Consider the following 9342-nt stretch of genomic DNA (forward strand, 5'->3'; position numbering starts at 1 on the left):
TGTTAGTAAATAGCAATGAGGGATGGGTCTTTGAACACTTTGGATTTCATTGGAAAATATTAAAAATAATTATTGACCTGTGATTCCTTTCTTAACATTGGTTTATCATGGCTTATTTACCATTGCAAGTTAAAGCTACCACTTTTGTTAGAAGAGCACTGTTTCTTTAGGACATTAAATCAACCAAAGTTTCACCAGGATCCATTTCCATTTTTTTCCAAAGGCATTTTTTTTAATTGAATGAAGGATTCTTTAAATTCTATAATACTTTACAATTTTCAGATGTTTCACATACATGATTTTATATAATCCCATAAGAACCCTTTTTTTAAAACACCCTACACTTACATTGCCCCTGCACCCTCCCCTCTCCTCCCTGGAAGCCATTAGTTTGTTCTCTCTATCTGTTTGTAAAGCTACTGCTTTTTGACTGATTTTTATGAGCCAATTTGCTGTGCTAAACACTTTTTAATTTATTTCAATCAAACCTACAACAGCATTGTGTGATTGACAATTATGCCTAATTTGCAAAGAAGAAATTATTCTCTCAGAGGAAAGTGATTGTCCACCAAACCCCAAGAAGCAACGGGCCAGAATGGGAGCTCGTGCTTTTCTGATTCCAAGCCACTGGACTCGCAGTCACTACATCACCATGTTCCCTCTGCCTGAGATGTTTCCGTTGTGCCCATCCTGGAAAATTCTTACCCATTTTTTGGCCATCTGACTCAAATACAATTTCTTCCGTTGAGTCTCTCTCGACTGTCAGGCAGAATTCGTTACTCTCAGTTACTGTCCTAGATCGTTCATATATACCTCTTTCAAAGTACGTTTTATGCTCCTTCAACTGTCTGTCTCTTCCTGGAGACGCTGAGGTCCCACAGGGCAAGTACCTGGTCTCTTCCATTTTATTGTATTCCTAATATCCAACGTAGTGTGCACTTAGTAAAATCACAATAAATGTTTGTTATTTGGAAAAAATAAATGGTGAAAACTATTTCATAGTTAGGTAAAGTAGAATCCCAGCTGTAGATGCATGAAGTATAAAATCAGAGCACAGGTATGAGTGCTAATTAGGCTACACTGTGCAAGTGGACCTCGTCTCTCTAATGAGGCTGATAAGTAATTTCTAGATATGTTTCTGGCATTTAGAACGAGCTGCAGTTCATCTACTTGCCAAGTTTATGTATTCCTGTGGGTGATGCTCCCAAAGATATCTGTCAGATGCTTCAACTTATTGGTTGTAATCAATAAAAACTTGCATATACACCAAGTTACAAATGAGTAGAGAGGATCATGTTTTATCTGTTTTTAAACAGTATATATAACTAAGACCCATGTAGAAAGGGGACAAGTTGTGCTTTTTACTCCCCTGCTCTTTGATGAGTTTAGTACACCAGACATTTACCAGACTAAGTGGTTGACATAGCGATGAATGAGGCAGAGTTCTTCATTTCAAGGATCGTGAGTGACAAGAACTCTCAGGAAAAAAAGTTTGAGAGTAACACTCAAGTGCAGGTCCACATAAACAAAGGAGAGCAGAGGACTCGGTAAGACTGGCGCATGATCACAAATAACAGCGTTAACTATGCATTCCAAGTGCATGTGTATCACACGCAGACCTCACTGGAGTTCGACAACCACTTACAAGGTTATTCTTTCAGCAAAATAAGTACAAAAATAAGAAAACCTAGGAATCACATGACTTTCTATGGTGCCTATATGCAGTGAGCGTTCCCAGAAGCGTTGCTGTCAGGTTGAAAGCCTCATTTCACCACTCCCCGATTGACAGATGTGTGGAAAACCAGAGAGGGCAGTGGCAGAGTCAATGGATGGTTTAATCACTGCCTGTCTCAAATAAGCTTCCTCTCTAAGTAAAAAAGAATGCCTCACAGCCACCTTCCTCCAGGACTGACATTCCTAAATTACTTTTTTGTAGAAATTGGGAGCCGTGAATGATGCTAAGTAACTTCCTAAGAGTCAACCTTGAGACATTTGTCTTTGGCAGAATGTCAGGCTAGAGATTATGAGGGACCCTTGCACTGGAAAAAACCTGCGCCCTGTAGAAGCCATCTTTCAGAGCCGTAAGTACTAGGCATTAGTCACATAAAAGAAAAGTTCCTCCGAGGCCCAGTGCCAGCACAGCCATCCAGACTCAGCAGAGCTCACAGAAAGGTGAGCGGGAACCCCCTGGACTACACTTCCCCACCCCCACCCCCTCAAAACTGATGTGATTCTAAGTCAGAAGTGCTCCCTGGCTCCCGGCAGAAGAAAATGCATTTCCTCTCGAGAGAAAAACATTTTATCCACGCAGGCTCTTCAAATATTCAATTAAACCAAATATTTTTTGCATTAAAATGATTGAGTCTGTAATCAAAATTCTCTGCACAGAGAAATTAACAGGCCCAGATGGGTTTACAACTAAAAGTCTACCACAAAAGCCAGATGCTCAGAAATACATCTAGTGAGAGATGTTTAAAAATAGTATGGAGAAAACTTAAACAACTGTATGGAAAGACAACACTAAAGACAAAGCAATGAAGTTCTATGCTCCTGGGTAGGAAAACTCAATATCATAAAGCACCAAGCAGCATACTCAGTGGTGTTCACTCCCCAGATTTATCTACATTCAATCCAATTCCAGTCGAACTCCCACAGCTTCTTTATTCTGCTTTTTTTTTCTTTTAGAAACTTGACAATATGATTCTAAGATGAATGCAGAGTAGCACAACACATAAGAATAGGCAGGATGCTGAAGAAGGAGACTTTGGAGAAATGTTTCCTGCCAGAGAGGAAGACATGTTGTAAAGCAAAGGTCAATTATGATAATGTGGTGCTGGCCCTAAAATCAACAGATTGAGAAGAAGAACATAATAAAGAGCCAAGAACCAGACTAACACATACATGAAACACTGAAATAAGAAAATGGTGGCGGCATTGCAGATAACTGAAAAAAGGAACAAGTTTTCAAAACCACTGGGACAATTGGTTATCCAGGATCCCTTCTACATACCATATCCCAAAGTCAGTTCCTGACTGATGAAAGACTTAAACGCGATGCAAAAAATCGGCAGATCTTACTGAAGAAAAATTAGGAAAGTCATTTTATAAACTTACTAGTGAAGAAGGGTGGACAATAAGACCTAAAACTACTAATCATAAAAGACTGCTAACTATAATTTTATCAAATTATTTACTTAAAGTCCATCAAAAGACTTAATAAAGAACATTAAAAAGACAGCCCATAAGCTGAGAGAAGATACATACAGTATGTGTAACTGAGAAGAGATTCGTATTTAAAACTGCTCCCTATCCCAAAGAAAGAAAAAACCCAAACAAGGTGAATAACAGGCAAAAAGGAATGAAGAGCTGTTTCAAAGAGAAGGAAGCCAAATTCCAAATAACCACAAAAATCCACCCTCATTAACTTTTCAGGAAATGTATCTTGAGATCTCAATGAAACACAATTCTGTAAACATTAGGTTAGAAAAAAATAAAGATTTGATTATTTGAATCATTGTAACAATTTATATTATAAATTATTATAACCATCAATACGGAAGTATCTAATAAATTTGAAAACTTGCCTAGTAGACAAGCACAAAAATGTCATGAAATCATTGTTCGCAATAGAAAAATGTTGTCAATAACCCAATATCCACTGATAGAAAAATGAATAAATGTTCTGAGGTATTTTGCATAGTAGAACATGATTTGGCAGGCAATGAATTAGCTCCTGTTACATGAAATAACTTGAAAAAATCTTGGAAATATAATATTGAGTACCATGAGCAATTTTCTGAAGATTGCACATACCTTGGAAAAAATATTACATAACTCACAAACAAAACTATAATCTTTTAAATTTTCTGACTTTTTAAAAGTTTTTAAAAGAGGTAATGCTAAGCCTTCTCTTGGGGGAAGAGAAAGTAATAAAATGAAGAAAGCTCGCACAGGTAGATAAAAGGTATTTTTAGTGGAAGGAGGGGAGTTCACAGGTGTTCATTTTATTATTATGCTTCATAATAGGTAACATGTAGCTTATCTCTGTTCTTTTGTTTTTAGCATGTATTACCCAATATCTTTGAAGAGTTAGTGTTAAGACATTATTTCTTCAGCTAAACAAAGACAGTGAAGCAAGCAGTTTTTGTTAAGTATTTCCTGTAATATAGAAGGAACAGCCAGTGGGGGCAACGGTCTGCACAGAGTAACAGCTGGAAACGCTCTCCCATAAAAGGGTGGTGATTGCGGAGTTTTGGGGAGACACCCCCAAAATTCTCTTTGTTCTAATATGAATGTGTAGTCTTTAGGATTTTGGAAATGTTACCATAACTGGCAATCACGATGCTGGCGTGTACAATAAAATGAGCCCCGAACCCAGGTTTGGACCCATAGTTTAAACTCAGCTTTCTCACTAATTAGCTTTGTGATCGTGGGGAAATCACTTAATATCTTGAGCCTCATATTCTGCAGTTCTAAAGTGTAGTTGAATTTATGAGCACCGAGCTTTTCTCCAGCTCTGAAATCATATAATTTCAAGGCTAGTGAGAAATTTCTTTGACAATAAGCTGAAATATGCAGTTAAGAGCAGAGCTGTTATAAACAGTATCTTGATTGCTTGGATTTTACAGTTTCCTAAATGGTTTTACATGCATCATCTATTTCATAGTTTCTAATAATACTTTCAGTTTTGAAAGCGATATTAGATGGCTTGCTATCTGGTCATCCTTTGATGATGTGTTTCTTTTCAAAATTAATACTAAATGTATGATCAGTCTACACTTGAATATTCCAGTGACATGAAACGATTTCACAAGGGAGCCCAGTTCCACTGAGAGATTTTCTCAAAAGAATTTTGTCTGATACTGATGTTAGCAACCGTCCAGAGGCACTCAACTCTGTGCTCCTCATAGATTATCTCATCTGATCCTCAAATGAGCCCCATGACCTTAGGCACCATCACTTCCATTTTACAGTGCTGCTTGCTCAGTGTTATTTGGCATTTCTGGGTCCAGAGCCCCAGAGCGCCCCGCGGGAAGGGCTGAGACTCCATGGCAACAGCATTCATTACAGCCCGGCTTCGCCTTCACAGGTGTGGATCCCCATCCGATCCCCCCAAATCTCCTGCGTGCTAATCAGTCTCTATCTTAGAGACTGTGTCTGGGGCAACCGGCCTGGTGTCTCGGTATTATTTTTATGCAGAACTGGTACACTGGGGCTGGAGTAAGGTGGGGAGCCAGACTTTAACTGTCACCTGGAGCTCATGAGACAGAAGTCTTGTCAAGCAGATCTTCTATAAGGATGATAAATAAGACTGGTTTACGAAAGGTTTAAATATTTTAATGGTTTAGATATTTGCACAGAACAAAGATAAATTACATAATGTAGGTTTTCTTCCTCCTCCCACCTCCCCTCTTTCTCTGTCCCTCCTCCCCCACGCCTCCCACCCCAGCAGGCTCATGGCTGATCCCTGCCTCCGACCCCTTACCCAGACCTGGGGCTGTGGCTTATGGTGGACAGCGATCCCCAAGGAGAACTTTTCTTTCCTTCCCCTCAACATCCCAAACTGACCTCTCTGGGGCAGGTTCCTTAGGCCCCGCTAGGGACTCTCCAGGACGTCTCTGGACTGCACTAAATGCACTAAATCACATGCTACCTCCAAGTAAAAAAAAATAGGTTTAATTTGCAGGACCCAGTACATTGCAAACATCTGCACTCCAGGAAGGCTAGTATACAGTGGATGGGATGGTGTAATATTCGTAAGTCTCTAGAGCTCTGCTGTTTCTGTACAGCAGCCACGAGACACATGGGGTTATTTCAATTTAAATTTTAGTTTAACTTAATTAAAATTCAACTTTTTGGTTGCATTTGTCACATTTCGGGTGCCCAGTATCCATAGGAGGCCAGCAGCCTCTACGCCGGACAGCGCAGTTCAATACTGCGCTGGAAATTGTTCCAACACTGCTGGAAGTTCCACTGGACTCTGCCACTCTAGAGGTAATTAAAGAGCCAATATTGTCTGAGATAAGATAAAGGACCTAAAGCTGGTGCTAATGTCTAGCCTATGAGGTGCTAAATAAATTTCTAGAAGCCATGAAATCAAAGGCCATCTAAATTTACCTAAAAGATGATTTCATCTTGCAGGCTGCCTTGCTAATATTCAGCTTCCTATGGGCTGGCTGAAGGTACCTCTGATTCCATCTGCTCATTATCCGTGGAGACATGTACCTACCTACCTCGACATATGAAACAGGTGGAGTAAACGGAAACTCAAGGGATGTTGTTTTCCCTCAGTGCTCGGAGCAGTGAGAAGACAGAAGCTAAAATAAAGCTAAGTAAAAAAGAAATTCTTCTTACACATCCATCACTGGACTCTGCAAAATAGCCCAGCTCTTACTGTTTTAGTTGCACTAATGCTTGATCCCTCTGATTTTTTTTGAATGCGTTTGTGTGCAATACTTGGCAAACCTCTGTTAAGTGTTTATGGGGAGCCAGACACTGTGTTGCGGGGGAACAGATGGAACAGGGCACACAGGAAGCCCAGGAGCGGTGGGGCACACATGGGCCAGCCTCTGATTACAGTGCAGCACAGTAAGTTCTAGACAGAGGCAGGCACCAGGCAGCGGTGTAGCCCAGAATAGGAGCTCGTCCTGAGAAAGCTACTTTCTCACTGAATAATAGTATCTCTCAGGAATGCGAGTTGTGCTTTTCTTTATTATCATTTTCCTTTTGCAACTTAGTTCTCTGCTTTGTAGTGATAGGTCTAAAATATGAATAAATATACATCGTAAATGAAAGGGCAGGCCAACAAGAAAGGTCAGTTAAATAAATATTGAAATACTTTATTTTTGCTTCTACATCAGACCAAGTACTGAGGAGGAGGATGTTGCTGACTGTCCACAAGGACTCCAGGTCAACTGTGTGGTTGCAGCCCTGGCAGCCCTGGAGGGCAGGACAGGCAGTGCCAGGCTGGCTGCATGCGAGAGGCTGGAGGAGGGTCCAGGGTGGAAAACCAAGAGACAGGTTTAACCCCTTCGAGAAAGTTCCTCCTGTGCTCCCCTAACAGACCTCTCCTGAGTTGGACAACCACTTTTTCCACTAGAAAAGACTGGTTTTATTTCATCATGAACAGTATCGAGAATATTCTCTAATGGTTTTTTGTTATTTTTTTTTAGTTGTCTTTATTGAAGTTTAGTTGATTTACAATGTCATGTTAGATTCAGGTGTACAGCATAGTGATTCAGTTATACATATATATATTCTTTTTCATTATAGGTTATTATAAGATGTTGAATGTAGTTCCCTGTGCTCTGTAGTAGGTCCTTGTTGCTTATCTCTTTTATATATAGTAGTTTGTATCTGATGAACCAAAAATGAGGGAGCGAGGAGCGGCTCTTTGGCTCCACAGATCAGCCCATCTGCTCCAGAAGGTGAGCTCTGGGGGACCTGCAGGTGCTGGCAGTTTTCTGGGGTGGCCAGGTGGAGGCTATAAGCAAGCAGAGAATCAAGCAGCTGATATCATAATCACCAGGCTCTTGCCTTTGGAGAGCGAATGTCCCACAGTCTGTATGCTCTGATTAAAAGCTTGAATTATTTAGCTCGATATAACATTCTATTTTGCAACAAAATCTAGTCAAAGCTGGTTTCAAATTGGATTTTTTTTTCCTCTCCTTTGTTGGGATGGGAATTCACAGTGTAATCTCAACCTGCCCGAGTTACCAGCACTGCCAAAAACCAGTCTCGCTCTCTGGAAATTGGCCTGTCCTTTCTTCTCCTTACAGTGTGGATTGTTATGTCATCTTTTGCAGCCAAAGGAATACAGCCTCTTCTCCATGAGAAGCATCCACTGCTTCTCCAAACATTTCTTGTATGTTTGAGTGATGGTAAGAGATGAATTGTGCTCAAATGAGGCCCCAAATGAGAAAGGAAATGGACCAATGATTGTGACCTAATCTCTAAGATCAAAAGTCGAATGATGTTGGAAGACTCACATTGCCCAATTTCAAAACTAACTACAAAGCTATGGTAATTAAGACTGTGGGAAACTGGCATAGGGTAGATGAGGATCAGTGGAATGGTATTGAAAGTCCAGAAATAAACCATCACATTTATGGTCAACTGATTTTTGACACGTTTTCCAAGACCATTCAATGGGGAAAGAATAAGGTCTTTTCAACACATCATGATGGGACAACTGGATATCTACAAGGAAAAGAAGGAATTTGGACCCCTACGTCACACTATACACAAAAATTAACTCTAAATTGTTCATATTAAGAGCTAAATCTATAAAACTCCTAGAAGAAATCATAGGAATAAATTTTTATGCCTTTGAATTAGTGGTTTCTTAGATATGACACAAACATTACAAGAAATGAGGAAAAAATAGATACATTGGATTTCATCAAAATTTAAAAATTTGTCCTCCATGGGACACCATCAACAAAGTAACAAACCACAGTATGGCATAAATACATATGCAAGCCATATATCTGACACGGCACTAATATCTAGAACATATGGACAACTCTTACAACTCAATAATCAAAAGCAAATAATGCAATTAAAATGTATAAAAGATTTGACTAGACTTATCTCCAAAGAAAATATACAAATGGTCAATCATGATCTTCTTAACATCATTAATCACTAGGGAAGTGTAAATCAAAACCACAATGAGGTACCACTTCACGCTCGCTAGGATAGCTGTAATCAAAGAGACAGAAAATAACAAAGATGTAGAGACATTGGAACCTTCGAATATTGCTGGTGGGAATGTAAAATGGTGCAGCTGCTTTCAAAACCAGTTTGACAGCTCCTCAAAATGTTAAACATAGTGTTACCTTATGACCCAGTGATTCCACTCCGAGGTATATATACCCAAGAGCAAGGGAAACATGATCACCTACCTGGTTTCATCAATGTAGAATTACTTTTTCAGCCCTTTCCATACTCTATCCTTTGGAAGTGTTGACTGCTAGATATTTCTCTAGCAAAGATGGGATCAGCAGAGAATTGCAATTCAGGGTCTGCAACCACGGGGAGCCACATGCAGGTCCCCACACAGCAAAAAAAAGGACAACATCTTTTTAGGGAGGGAAAGGAAGTGGGGAGGGCTGTCATAAACAGAGTCCATGGCTTTTTCTCAGCTAAGTCCTTGCCAGGAAAGATGAGGAGTCTTTCTTCTTCCTTTTGGGCTCTGCTAGCCTCACAGGGTGTGAGAGCCCCCCTTTGTGGTCTCCCAACCTCTCTCTAGAGCCACAGAGGTTTCTTGGGCAGCGAGCACAGCGGGAGCGGCAGGGAGGGCACCATTTCATTCTCTTTTGTTTCAAAGCACATCTCAGA

Source organism: Camelus ferus, chromosome 26 (assembly GCF_009834535.1).
Source record: "Camelus ferus isolate YT-003-E chromosome 26, BCGSAC_Cfer_1.0, whole genome shotgun sequence".
NCBI lineage: Eukaryota > Metazoa > Chordata > Mammalia > Artiodactyla > Camelidae > Camelus > Camelus ferus.